This window comes from Marmota flaviventris, chromosome 3 (genome assembly GCF_047511675.1).
Source record: "Marmota flaviventris isolate mMarFla1 chromosome 3, mMarFla1.hap1, whole genome shotgun sequence".
NCBI lineage: Eukaryota > Metazoa > Chordata > Mammalia > Rodentia > Sciuridae > Marmota > Marmota flaviventris.
The window spans coordinates 97661679-97676192 of NC_092500.1; the positions used below are offsets into that span (position 1 = coordinate 97661679).

A 14514-nucleotide genomic window follows, 5' to 3' on the forward strand; every position below is an offset into this window, starting at 1 on the left:
TTTTAACTCTAATCAGAGAAACCTCAGGCTTCCATAGCTTGCCTAACCTTACAATATTGTTTCCAAGTATGGCATTACCATGGGACATTTGGAATACTAAAAATTTGCCTCGCAGAACCACCCTCATTATTCTTTCAGGCTTAAGGAGTCTGGGGGATATAAGTGAACTAGATAATACCTTGTGGTCTCTTTCAGCCCTACCATTTGGTCATTTCAGAGCCTGATCACTGGCAATGATACCAATTATGCAGACACTTAGCAGAAAATATTCAAGGTTTGAAATAAACAGGGAGTGGGTCATCTGCCCAGGGACAGTACTGGAGGGCACTCTCTTAACATGAGCTATTGCCCTCCATGGTCGTCCTTATCCTGACAGCCCTCATTAACCCTGAATGCTATAAAGAGGTAGGGGGAGGCACAGATGAATCCCTGTGTGTCTCTGGCTGCTGTGAAAAGGGCTCTTTTCATTTACAACTTAATTCAACACATTTGAAACAAACATCAAGTTTCTCCTTTAGAAACTAAAGGTTTTCATCAGGTATGCCATTTGTGCATTTGAAAATAACCAGAAATCCTGTATTAATCCACCATGAGGCTATGAGGACTAAATCTACCAATTCCTTGCTTTTTATTTTGTAATGATGTTAATCACACATACTATTTTCAATTTTTTCATACTTACCAGAAGTTCTGACTTAGAAGTTTACATATGTCTTTAATTAGGCAAAAGTAGGAAAACAAATGAAGTTGTATTTAATTAATATGGATTTTGTGGTAGACAAAAATATTGCAAAACATGAGATCTAGGCATGAAAAATACAATAAAAATGGAGTTTTGGTATGAAATGACCAGAAATGGTAGCAGCGTGCTGTACCCAGTAAATGGAGGGATATTCAATGAAGGCTAACACATAAGGTCTGGAATAATCCCAAGAGTGTTGAAAATATAGGCACATGTTAAAAAACTAGAACTCTAACCCATCCTCAAAGCCCTAGGACAGCTTCCATATTCTACGCCTGAACCCTCCTTTCCTCCTGAGGATACGTGGTCACTTTTTGTAGCCAATGGCTAAATTATGCAACGAAGCCTGCTAACACAAGCGCCAAAATTGGATGCCAAGCACATACGGCATGCTATTGGCAGCATCATTCATCTGGTTCTCAAGTTCCCAGCAAGCTCCAATGTCCAGAGTTACTCAAGAGTTTAAGCTGGAGGATTGTGAAGAGCGTGAGCACCATGACTAAAAAAAGATGCAAAGACTGACGCAAACCAAATGCAAGGCTGCTCGCAACACCAGGAGCCAGGAAATCAGCTTCATGGCTTAGTGACACACTTCTACTCTGCACAGAAGATACACAAAGCTCGATGTATTGAGTCTTTCCAAAAAGAGACATATGGTAAAGAAAAAAATAACACTAGCACTGCTGTTATTCTTACTGACTACAATGGTGGAGGTGGTGTTGGTGATAATGGAGATGGAAGAGCTTCACTCACTAATTGATCTAAAGAATAGTTACTGAGTACTGCTCAGCATAGGCCTTGTTCTGGGCATCTGGGGTACAGCAATGCAGAAACACAGAAAACCCCCTTTTCTTATGGAGTTTACATTCTAGCCAGGAAAAGAAGACAAAAAATAAACAAGTAAAATATACACTATGTCAAATGGAGGAAAAATATATTATGGAAAGGGCATGCTAGTGATGAGCTGAGGGTTACTATGAAGGCCTCACACGTGAGCAGATACCTGAAGGAAGTCAGCCATGTGACTGGGAGAAAACCATCCCAGCCAGATGGCAAGTGCAAAGTCCCTGGGGGTAGGAACATGGTAGGCAAGGACACTGGGTGGTCCAATCTAGCATCATATTTTACCAGACTTAATGTTAGCAGGCTGCCAACAGGCCTCTCTGCTTCCACAAATACCCCCTTTTCTATTCTGCCTCTTCCTATTCTCTGCATAGCAGCTACAATGGTCCTTTAAAAATCAAAATGTCAGTTCTCTGCTTAAAATTCTCATTAATAAATTAAAAGCCAAAGTCTTTATGATGGCCTACCAGATCTTTCCAAATTCCCTTGCCCCCACTCCTTCCAAATTCAACTCTTCTTACCTGTCAATCACTTCAGATACATTCACTTCCTCCCTGGTTGTTTTAATACACAAAACATATTTCCTCCTCACAGCTCTTAATGCACTCTCTCCTTGTCATCTTTTAACCCAGAGAGTCATGTTGTTCACTTTTCACTTCTGTTTGTGAACTGCTGTATCTCAGTGGTATAGAACATGCCTGGTGTGGGACAGCACAGAGATAATTTGTACCAATACAAACCCATGGTCTCCCTGGGAGGTAAGGCTGGGCCCGTGGTGTGCCAGGTGATAACTCTCTGACTCCACCGTGCCCTCTCCCATCTGCTTCACTGCTGCCTCCTCTATCTTTGGGTTTCTGGGGGTGGGGGAATGGAGGCAATAAAGTGGGAATTCCATAAATTATTCAGGCTGCCCTCATGCAAACAATGATCTCATGTTCACAGGCGCCTTTCCTCTAGTTTCAGGGGAGTAAATGTCCATCCTGCTATTGAAAGCTAAATAATACCTCCATGCTTACTGCCTCTCATTTCCCGCCCCCCGCTTCTGTAAGGACACTATTTCCCATAAACAATCCCCATTCCTCCTATATTTTCAACTCTCTACTCTTAACCAGCAATTCTGCATGGCAAAATATCTTCCATTAAACAAAAATCCAATCAAACAGAAATCTCCCTTCACCCGCAGTTGCTGGCCGGCTCCTACCTTATCTCTCAATTGATCCATAGTCAAAGGGTCAGCTATAATCACTTTGCTTCATATTTCCCACTCCCAGCAATCAGCCCTCCACCTGCCTCTCCCTGCCTAGAGATTGCTGCCTTGGCCACTCATGACTTTCCCTCTTGTCAAAACCAAAGACATTTTGGTCCTCATCTTACCTGAAGGCTCTGCAGCACTTGATGGCGCAGGCTGGTTCTTCCGCTCCTGAAATTTCCCTTCCTTGGTCTCTCCAGGATTCCCTCCCATGTCTCCACTCCAGGCTCTTCCAGCTCATCCTGCCACCCTGGGTACTAGGTTCTCAGGGAGGAGTCGGTCCCACTTCACACCCCTCCCTTCTCATCTGATCACTAACCTTGCCCATTCCATCTACTTAACTTCGATTGAACACCGCCCTCTGGCTCCGCCCCCACTGCAAGCCTTAGTTTGCCTTTGAATTTTTTTCCCCTCACCTGGATCATTGCAACAGCCTTTTCACTCAGCCTATCCTCTGTGTTGCCACTTATGAAAAGTTTCTAAACACAAGTTGATCAGTTCTCTCCCCTATTTAAATTCCCCCTGCAACTTTCAGGGGAAGATCTAAACTTCTTAGCCTGGCATAATCTAGGCCCTTCAAATATCAACTCCCTTTTGAAGTCATCGCTTCCCATGTTGTTCTTATGCACGCAGATCCTTTTGATTCATTTCTTGTATCTACACCCCTGACATTAGCTTACACATCATTTAAAATGCAGACAGAGTAGCACACTGTTTGGATATTATGGTTGTCAATTACCTGTTGAGAATTTTATATATATATGCACCCACACACAGAGATAGCACATAACCCAGAAAAGCTGTCCCACTTTGAACTTGTTATTATTATTATTATTTTAGTTGTTTAGTTGCAGATGTACACCATACCTTTATTTTATGTATTTATCTTTTTATGTGGTGCTGAGGCCTCACACATACTAGGCAAGTACTCTACCACTGAGTTACACCCCCAGCCCACTTTGAACTTGTTAAACAGTGAGAAAATGGATTAATTCCAAGCACTTCCCAGTGATCCCCAAATCCCTCTCTCTTTCCATTACATTGATGAATATTCCTCGGAGTCCATTTTAAAGAGAAAAAAAAAAATGTAAAAACTCTTTTATCACAAGTGTTCAATGAGAGAAAGCACACTGTTTGTTCTGAGTGAAAGAACAAAACTCTCCTCCGTAGATTACTGGATGTTTAAGCCGACTTGCTGGGTTAAAATCCCTGCTTAGATAAAACTAAAATTCTTTTTTTCCTTTTGAAGGTACTAAGAGTAGATGAATGGATTAGCCATCTGTTTACTACCACCGACCCAAGAAGACTCTTGCATAAAAGCCTAACTATAAGGTTTTAGGTTCACTGTGAGTAGATTAGAAAACCAAGAGGGTGCTTGATATAGATTTCCAGGAGAGCCAAACAGCACATCCTTATCTCAGCAAATGATCTGACAGCTTATCTTGGCATTTCCTTACAGAAAGAACCATTGGGTATATTTGCAAAACGATAATGTGTCATTTATAGCATTATATAAGGTATGTGGCATACAGAGATTTATATGTCACAAAACATTCCAAAACTGTAATATACTTGTTAATGATAAAAATCAATCTCTTCCTACCTGGGAGGAAGACTGTAGTAGTATGTCACAGAGCTTTCACTGATCCTGTCCCATTCAATCTTTTTCCTTCCAGATAATTAACATAAAGGCATAAAAGGAATACTCATCTAGTCTGCATGACATGATATAAATAATAAGAAATTATGGAAAAGATTACAGCCATAAGTCAGAATTTCCTTAGTCAATTTAAATGAAATTTAAAAGAGTTAAATGTAAAGGCTTGTATTTAAACTAAAGGGGGAAAAGAATAAGGAAGGAAAACTCTGAATATGGCTAGAGACTTAGCAGATTCGATCAATATGAGTATAACACAGATACTAAAATGATAACACAACTTTATGTTGCATTAATAAAATAACTATCTACATATTCACCCAATATTTAGTTCATACCTATAAGGAAAAAAAAAAATACTGATAAAGGAAGTAATAGTCCCAGTTTGGGTAAATGGTAAAAACAAAAACACCCGTATCTGAGCCCAAGGTTCTATCTCTAGAATTAATGTAGAAAATGCATGTCTTGTTTGGTTCCACATGGCAAAACCAGAGCCAAAGAGCAAAGTGACATTAAGGTGAATTTCAGCCCAATTTAAGAAAAGCCTTCTCACGTGCAGCACCATCCAAGAATGAGGTCAGAGGCAGTGACGCACTCCTTGCTGAACATATCAGAGGCTGGACATCCTGCTATATATGGGATGCCTCAGAGATATCCATGATTTGGGTGACAAGCTAAAATATATCATCTCTGAGGTCCTTTGAAACTCGCAGACTAATTGATATCAGAAATTATTAAAAGCGATTTTAAAACATCTTTTATGAATTTGGGAAATAAATACTTCCCAAAAGTTGGACACCGATATATTAAAAAGCCAGGCTCATCTTTTTACTTGCAGTAGGGCTTTGCCATTTTTTCATGATGTAGGCAAGCCATGCTAACAGAATTTGGAAACAAAAACTCATTGGGATTTGCATAATTTTCTAACACCTCTTACATGTAATTGAAAGCCGAGAGAGACAATAACCCATTTGCCTTCAGCGTGCTGACTGTGGGGAATGCAAATGTGGAACTACTTAATTCAGCCATGGGACATAGGAACAGGAGAAACACTGCTACACAATACTTTACAATTTTGTCCTAGATGACTACATGTTTGTCTGCTCAGCATCCACACACCTCTTTTGTATGGGGGAATTCCAAGATCAGCAGAGCTTTCCATTTCCCCAGGCTGTGCATTTGAAGGGCGTCACCAACTCCCCAGGGACGGTGAGGTATCCTTCATGGCCTGGCACCAGTCTCATGGATTCATGTGCTCCCAACAGTCATACCAGGGAGGCATACTGAGAAAGATATCCCTGTGGCACTGTCCTGATGGAGCTCTTGGTGATTAAACTTCCCTTCCCTGATTTCTGCTTTTTTATTTTTAAGTGCAGCCAAACAGCTACCTAACATATATCCAATAAAAGCTTTTAGCTGGTTAAGTTGTTCATAGTTTTTTGTTGTTGCTATTTGCAAGTAAGAAGATATATGCCTCTAAAAGTATCATATTGCAGAGTGCATTTAGGTGAATATTTGCTCTTGTCCCAATACAGCAAAAAAGAATACTGGTTACTGAACCTAAAAAATGTACTCTAATATGAACCCAAGATGTTTGTTTTTCTAAAAAGTTGGCTTTCTGTGGAGGCAGAGATAATCTCAAATTTTAAAAAATCAGCTACATCTATTGAACCAGAGGAAATGACAATTATACTTCCATGAATCAATTTTGTAATAAAATATAACTTCTAGAATGATTCATTCATTCAGCACATGTTTATTAGAAACATTTTCTATGTTAGGAAGAGAAAAAAGAAATTATTCCTAATTAACCTTGTATTTATGCATTTGTTTACTTACTGCTGTGCTGGGGATCAAACCCAGGGCTTCATGTATAACAAGCAAGGGCTCTACTACTGAGCTAAAAGGATCCCCAAGCTCAATTCTTTCTTTATTTTTTTTTCTTTTTTGTATCTGTGTAAAAGCAGAGAAGACTAAAGGTAATACATTTGTTAATGTTATAAACAGAAAAAAATGTCATATGATTTATTTCATATTGCACAAAACTTTATTTCTTATAGACTTCATCTACTCAATTATACAGCACATTAGGTGAATGCAAAAGGTGATAATTGGTCACTTCTCAGCAACACTGTTTACATTTTGTACTTCTGTGAAGGAGGATTCTCACAATGCATTGAACTGTCACAGTGGGAACCAACTATACCAACCAATTTTTGAATAAAAACTTGACTCTCTGGAAAACCTAAGAAATGAATCATTCTAGAGATCCACGTTTGCTAGGGTGCCATATACTAAGCACCAAAGGTTATTTGATTATTTTAATGACTGGGGTGGGGGTGTTTCTACATTGTGTTATATATTTTCCTTCTGGCAGAAAAGAAAAAAATAGCAGGCAGGCAAATGGCTGCATCACTTGAACAATGTCATTTCAGTCTTGGAAACGTTTCTGTCCTGATTCCTTAGGTAGAAAAGTAAGTGGGCCTTAGTGTGGAAGCTGTTTTTAGCATCTGTCTTCTTTTTTGAGCAATCCATCCCTTTCTTGATATGAATGATTACCAAGTCTAGCTTCTGACTACAGTTTCAGATCAGACGTCAGTACATCACATGAAAAGTCAAAGGAATTTCCAGTTTTAAGCTAGGAACTTAAAGTTCAGTAGTGAGTTCTAGGGAAGGGCTAATGTGCTTGCTTTCTGCCAAATATATTTGCAGCAGTGATCCTCTAAGAACCATAAAAAGCACAAGCTGTAAAATGGCCAATCATTTCTAAATGATGAAGGCTGGGTTTTAGAGGAGGTCTTATTTAGGAAAGCACGCACAGATATACGCAGAGATACACTGTACATACACAAGAGGCAAGTCAGTAGGCCCAATTTTCATGTTTGGTTGAAACCCAAATCTATGAAAAGATAGAGCAAAGAACCCAGATAATAAGAAGACAAAAGCCACACTACCATCTCCATGCCATGTAAATCTGGATTTGGATATTTGGGAGATAAAATAACCACATCCCAAGCCTGACAGTTTGACAATGTTATGAAGCTACAATAATGGTACAGCCCAAGGGCTGTGTGGCTGGAACAATCAGTTGTGTAAAATAATCATGCATCTGATCCTCTAAGAATGATGTATCTGATCCTCTCCCGTCTTTATCCTGAAATCACTCATATAGAGGGCTCCAACCATAGAGAAAGAACTTGTCTTTTACAGAATGCAATACAAATCTAGTATACACAACTGAGCTAGTTTAAAGGTGTTTCAAAGAAGAGTGATTTTTTTTTTTTTTTTTTTTTTGGAAAGGGAAAATGAGACCTCTCTGGCCCCACAGGGGAATCATCTTTCTCTTCTTCTACTAAGGCATCAAATAGTTCCAGGCAGAGTTCAGAATGATCTGCCCTCAACAACGAGAAGGCAGAGGGCTGAACAAACAGGTTTTCACTCAGTGCCTTAATCTGGTTTTGGTTCAATTCAGCACATACTTGCCAAGCATCTGGCACTGTGTTGGGCCCTAGGAATCTAAGATGGTTAAGATGAACCATTGCCTTCCAGAAACTCAGGATGAGCACTAACCAGATCTCATGTTCTAGGAGAAAAAAAGCTTCTTCAGAGAAAACCGCTGCACAAGTGACTCACAACAGACAGGGAGGGCTGCATTAAGCACAGGTGAGAGCCAGGCCTGGTTGTGGGAAGACAGCACCATTGTCGGGTTTCTATCAAGCACCAGGCACTGTTCTAGGCACTTCCTAAGCAGGAACTCACACAATGATAAATCTTAAGTGCAAGGTGCTGAATACAGAAATGACTAACACTTCTCAGGTCCCCATGGACAAAATAATCCTGGACACCACTCAAAATAACATGGAAAAGAAAGAGGAAAAACATTCTACTTAAAATCCTTTTGCCTAGAGACATGTGCAATACCTAATTTTCCTGCCTTTCCTTTTCGTTTCTTTTCATGGGGAAAAAAAAAAACTGGGATTATTCTGAGGAGAGACATTTGTATCCTGCTTTTTCAATTATATTACATGCGCATTTCAAAAACAAGATTTTTAATTAGTGCATAATATTCTAGCTAATGACCTATTCTAATTTGTTTAATCAATTCCGTGTGGTGGCCCCTGCTATGCCACACACCCATATATAGGAATGTTTATCAGCATCTGAGATTGCTTCCTAGTGATGAATTATTAGGAAACGAATTACTGAGCCAGTGAGCGAAACTGTTCTAAGGTTCTTTAATCGTGTTGTCAAAGTGCTTCCATAAGGTAATGCTCACTGGGGTATATTTTTATGCTCAGGTCACTGCTGGTGTTTCCTCATTTCACCTCCATGAGTGCCTATTGTGTCAATTAGCATAAATGCACAAGCCTATCTCCCTACAGTTCCACCTGTATTGAGAATTAACATCAACATTTTTTCCCATCAATTCAAAAACAAAAATTAGCATTTTATTATTCTAATAATTTGCATTTTTGGTATTCACTGATAGTTATTCTTTGGTGAGTTATTTAAGTTTGATGCTCAAGCTAAGCTAGAAACCAAGTCCCCATATTGAGATATTCTTAATGCTGCTATGATGGTAGGACTTTGTCCTGGCATGTTATTACCACCTCACTGGCAACTCATTTTAATATAAGAAATCAATTTCCATCACTTAATAACTTCCCTAGGCTTGGTCCTAAGCTCCTTCTTCAAGCATTTGACTATAAGCTGCCAGACTGAGCCTTGAAAATGCCATTCACAGTGACTCGGTTTGCAAATTCAGTACTGTTAATAATCATCCTTTTCTACATCACCAGCAAGCATAATTGGCAGACCTGGTGCCTGGCACTGCCACAGACATGGCAGAAAGTGGATTAAACAAGTCCCTAGAACTTTAGAATCTCAGTGGAAGTCAGATAATAGTAGCCTGGGCAGACCCAAAGAACTACATAAAACAAAACCAGCTCAGCACCATGAAGCAATCAATAACATATGGATGGATACATAACCATAAGAACATAATGCTTAGCGCAGGGAACCCTTACTGCCTTGGATGCAATGCTTGCATGGTTTATCTGGTTCCCTTGGCCCTTCAGCAGCTCACATAGCAGAAACGTTTATCATAAAGGTGGACTCAATGTGGGGAGTGGCCCGAGCAAAGAAAGACTTATAACTAGGGTAGTGATGGTGTTCCCTGTACTCATATGGTAGGGCAGGTGGAGTCTCCCTTGCAGACCGAAAATCCACAAATTGATGAGGAAGCATGTCTGTTCTTGTTCCATATGTACCCACAGTGCCTAGCAGCTACCTTCTGCACAATAGGTGCTCAATTAATATTTGCTGAAGAAATGAACACAATGTACCTAAAGACAATGTCATGAATAATAGAATCGAGTCTGCATCTTTTCACAGTGAACCCCAGCACTCAGCCTGCCACAGAATAAATTTGGTAAGCACTTGTTGTAAATGGCTATTTCCTTCTATAGCAAACTTCCCAGGATCAGAACTGTGTGAAGGAGTCTGTTGTACAGCCTGGGTCCTGTTGCTACCATCCAGGTGCCTTCCTTAGGTCACAGTCCTGGGAACATCATCTTCACCATTCCACATCCCAACATTTTCCTTACTCCCAATCATTAACAGTAAAACTCTTGAATCATAGTTTGACAACAGAAAATTATACAAACTTGTCTCTGGGACAAGACTATCCATAGGCTGAGAATTACAGACACAGCACCCAAGGTTAGCATCTAGCCATACTCAAATCTGAAGAAATACTCGACTTAGAAGGAACCCAGAAGGAAAAACATCTGATTCTGTCTTCCAGTCTGCCTAGAGCCATAATCTTCTATTGCAAATTCAGAATTCCTGGGGGGAGTCTAAGGTAGCAGCCTTAAAAGACCAGTTAATAAGTTACTAGTTGCGTATTTTTCCCAAGTTCTTTCAAGGGGCAGGAAGGTAGTTACGATATGTTCCTCATGTCATGAGTCTGGGCACCCCTTGGTGAATTTTTACATGGGTTTTTATTTTTAGAATATGGTTATTGGATTGGTTCAGGACCTCTGTGGATACCAAAATTCAAGGATGCTCAAGTCCCTTATATAAAAAGACACACAGTATTTGCCTATAACCTATACACATACTCCCATATACTTTAAATTATCTCTAACTTTCTATAATACCTAAAACAATGTAAATGCTATGTAAATAATGCTTATAGTATATTATTTAGAGAAGAATGACAAGAAAAGTCTGTACATGTTCAATACAGATACAAATTTTTGTCAATTATTTTTAATCTGCAGTTAGTTGCTTAGTTCAATCTATGGATGTAGAGCTCATGGATACAGAAGATACATTGTATTTCACCAAATTAATTTGGCTAGAAAAAAGTAATGAGTTAAATATTTCAGACAGACAATAAGTTTGTTTGCTTTTGTGAGCTAAATGAAAATCTGAACACCAATTATTTCTTTTGGAGGAAAAAAAACTTTTCTGGGTACCAATAAAGTTTTGGACCACACACTCTAAGATGCAGGTCATCCTGTTATTTCATATTCTAGCAGGACCTAGGACAAGCAGGTGTGCTGGTCACTTTAACCAATGACATAAAGGCAGGGCGTCCATAGTCTCTTTGCCCAAACTCAGCCCTTGACTTTCTTCTGCGTTCCTCTGTCTGCACCAGCCCCCAGTGTTCTAATTGTAAACTGTTTGTGGTGGTTAAAACACAAGATCTCTATGTAGGCCCTGAGGGAGTGGGGACATTTTTCAGGCAAAAATGAAATCCAGGCAATTTGCTGACTTGGAAGGACATCTCTCAGCCCTGGACCTGCAACTATCCACAACCCCCCGCCCCAACGTCTCCCTCCTTTTTCATTTAACCCTCCTTTCATTAAAAGCAAAACCAAACCAATCAACCACTCTCTTTTCTTCCCTTTCCTGAGATTAGCCAACTTCCTCTTCCACTGGTCTGGCAGTTGGGCTCTGCTCCCAAAGGTCTTTCCCTTCAGGCATCTGGGCTCCAGGTCCCCCCTCAGCTATGTGATGGCAACAATCAGGACTGTCCTCTTAACACCATGTCAGGAGGTGCAGGAGGACAGATGCCAGCACAGCAGTGGCAACCCTCAGGGCCAGTGCACTGTGCTTCCCTGCCTCCCCCATGCCTTCCTTTTCCCATGAGAATCCTGCTTACTTCTGAAAGCTCTTCCAGCCACAGCCTAAGAAAAGTGCTTTGAAGACCAGCCTAGCAGGAATGAGCCATGTATGAAGTTTCCTTTCAAAGGGTTCACCATTCTCAATAGTCTCTTCTTACCCGCAGAATATTCTACTTAGAGTAGCAGATAACAATAAAACATATTTACATTTCAACTAGATAATCTAATGCTCTGGATCTGGAATTGCACAATAAGGAAACCGAGCTCTAAAATTCTACCTTTCTATCCTGTTCATTCTGAGTTTACTTCAAGAACTTTTCCATTTTCAAATGAAATCTTAGTTGAGACTTGGAAAGAAAAAAATTTAATTAAAAGAATGTAATTTAAAGAATATATATCTTTTATGTGCATATATACATACATAAATATACAATAGGACATATAATATATATTTTTAGATATTGCTGAATTAAACAAAAATTCTTTTATGCCAAGAAAGTAAACAATAGGAAGATAGAACAAGAGAAATAATAAGATCAAGATTTTCATATTTAAATCCTGAACTCGAACCTCTCTGAGACCAATCTAAGAAGCAGTGTTATGATGAAGGTAGTCTAAACTCTTTCAAGGCCAGATGTGGTGGCACATAACTGTAATACCAGTGACTCAGAAGGCTGGAACAGAAGGATCATAAGTTTGAGGCCAGCCTTAGCAACTTAGCAAGACCCTGCCTCAAAATAAAAAATAAGAAGGGCTGAGAATGTGCCCCTGGGTTCAATCCCCAGTACTAGGGGAAAAAAAATCATCGAACATTATGATTCTAAAATAAAACATTTAGACTTTTGTTGGTTAAAGACAGATCACAGAGAACCACAAAAGAAACTTCAGGGGAACACTACCCTTCTTAGTTGTTCTTGAAATCAAAGAGTGGTGGAGAAATGCTCTAACTTGGTGGTAAGAAGAAGTTTCTAGGCTCTTTTCCTCAAAAATAAGTCCATAGCTGCCTTTTACAGGAAATATACAATTATTTGATTCATTGTGGTTTTTATTCCCGCATTCCCCTAGGATTAAACTCCTCAGAAAAGAAATTATTTTCGTTAAAGAAAAAAATTGATCCCTTTAAACGTACACAATCGAAACCATCACCCAATCAAAGAATCTCACTTCTGAGTATAACCAAGCCCAGTCGGTGGAACAGACCTGACCACTGAAAACTACCTTCACTACTCTGACACCTTTGATCGCTGAGTCATAAGATTCCCCAGGGAAGAGGTACACGAAATTACCAAATTACATAATTGTTCTTCCGAATTCACAAATGTTATTTTGTGGTTTAAGATAAACTAGAGTTTGCTGGCTCTTCCTGCGAATTAATAACCTTTTGTGACCAAGCCTCAAAAAAATTAACCGTTCTGTTGTCTGTCCAACCTCCAGATTTTGGTTATGTTCAGAGATTAATTTTTAACAGAGATGAATCCCACCTTCCACTTTTCAGGTTTAAAAGTTTTCATGCACATAATCATCGTCACACTTTTGACAGTGGAGGGGAAGGCACTCTGTTTTATATTTAGTCAGTCACCCTTTTCACCGCTGATGTAGCACACTAAGGGCTTTTAATAAAATTGGATGATTATGGAACTGGTGGAATTTGAGAATTTGGAAAATAAGAAACTAGGAGCTGACTTCCTCCCATCACAGTGACAGAGCTGGGTCTGGAGCCTGGGTGTCCTGGCTCCAAGTTACATTTTTATTCCACTGCAACATAGTTCTTTAGTATGTAAGGCTATTTAAACCTTGTATGAGATGAGCTACAATTTGAAAGAATACTGTGCAGTCTCTGAAGAGTTTTGGTTTACTCAGAAGGATGTGAGAAGTTAAAATGGACGCATTCTTGGTTATACGGGGCTGGGTTGTGGCTCAATGGCAGAGCAGTTGCCTAGCATGTGTGAGACCCTGGATTCAATCCTCAACACCACATATAAATAAATAAAAAATAAAGGTACATCAACAACTAAAAAATAAAAATTAAAAAAAAAAAAAAAAAGAAACTTCATGGCCAGAACTCTACAAGGAAGAGAAGTGTGCATCGACATTTCTTGATTTCTTCTCCCCTGTTCGCTGTGAGAATCCCCTTTCTCAAGGGAACCCAATGCTCTGAGAGTGGATCTGTCACTGGCGCCATGTTGATCTGTTACCATGGAGATCACTCTGGTAACACAAACCTGCCACCAGTCCAGACACAAAGTACCTCATTCTGACTCCCAGAAGTATTTCCCTACCCCTACTCCCACCAGTTGAAAGTTCATCTCTGCTGGGATTTTGCTCTGAAGCGTTTAGAGTTTGACTTTTAAATGTCATTAAAAGTATGTCTACCCAGAGACAAAGAGGGAGGTACTAAAAAGGTGTCTCAAGATTTTAAAGCAATAAAATTCATATATTCAGCAACTGCTCCCTAGGTTTGAATTATGGACTCAGTTATTACATTACTTGACAAAAAACAAAACTTTTAAGGAAAGTAAAATGTGGGGTTGGGGCACCTGGAAGTACCGCCTATCCCTCATTAATCATCTACAATGTACTGTTTACACATTATCCAGCTCATCTCTGTGAGCTGAGAAATGATAAAGCATTACTTGGCACTAATCCTTAAAAAGTGCCACTCCGTTTGCAGAAACTGAAGTTCCTGTGTGTGGCAGGTCGATGGCAATGCTGTCATAATCAGTATCTAAAGGAAGAGACAAATAGACGTGATGTCGGTCACATGCTAAAGTATGTCAGAATCACTCTGGGTCTTATGCAAGCTCATGGGCTCATCCAGGAGGGCACAGCATAGGCACTACTTAATCTTTATTTGCAGAACTCAAAAAGGCTTTCTTTCTCAAGCATCAAA

General features: G+C 39.6%; 1 protein-coding gene across 6 annotated transcripts in view; it reads right to left on the bottom strand.

Annotated features, from left to right (window-relative positions):
* Etv6 (ETS variant transcription factor 6) overlaps nucleotides 1–14514 on the bottom strand; it is a 230364-nt gene that overhangs the window by 97158 nt on the left and 118692 nt on the right. The gene's annotated exons all lie outside the window — the stretch shown is intronic.